Source organism: Chiloscyllium plagiosum, unplaced genomic scaffold, assembly GCF_004010195.1.
Source record: "Chiloscyllium plagiosum isolate BGI_BamShark_2017 unplaced genomic scaffold, ASM401019v2 scaf_92858, whole genome shotgun sequence".
Classification (NCBI taxonomy): Eukaryota; Metazoa; Chordata; class Chondrichthyes; order Orectolobiformes; family Hemiscylliidae; genus Chiloscyllium; species Chiloscyllium plagiosum.
In genome coordinates, this window is record NW_025203303.1 from 1 (window position 1) to 480 (window position 480).

Consider the following 480-nt stretch of genomic DNA (forward strand, 5'->3'; position numbering starts at 1 on the left):
CAGACAGGCGTGGCCCCGGGAAGAACCCGGGGCCACAAAGTGCGTTCAAAGTGTCGATGATCAACGTGTCCTGCAATTCACATTAATTCTCGCAGCGAGCTGCGTTCTTCATCGACGCATGAGCCGAGTGATCCACCGTTAAGAGTTGTCTGAGTTTTGTTTTCGGTCTCTCCCTCGCCAGAGGAAAGCGACCCGGACCGCACATACGCTCCCCACCTTAGCTGCACCCACCTGCCCGCCGGCGTGCGCCCGTGGCAGGGCGGCGTGAAGCTGTGGGGAGAACCAGCCTGGTGCGGCCTGCGGAAACATGCGTCTACGGGGGAAAAACAAATACAGGGCGCCCAAGAGGCGACGCGTGCCGGCACGCACCGCAACGACGGAGGCAGGATCTCCGCCACCATGTCGCCCGCCGAGCGTCACGAGGCGTGCAGCAGCTTTGCCCGAGGAAAAGCAGAGGCGAAAACGGGACCAGCAATCGGT

General features: G+C 62.1%; 1 non-coding gene across 1 annotated transcript; it reads right to left on the reverse strand.

Moving 5' to 3' along the window:
* LOC122546278 lies at positions 1-147 on the reverse strand (the record flags this gene model as incomplete). Its single annotated transcript, XR_006310705.1, has 1 exon — positions 1-147. It is a non-coding gene; the product is annotated as a 5.8S ribosomal RNA (ribosomal RNA).
* Positions 148-480: the final 333 nt, after the last annotated feature.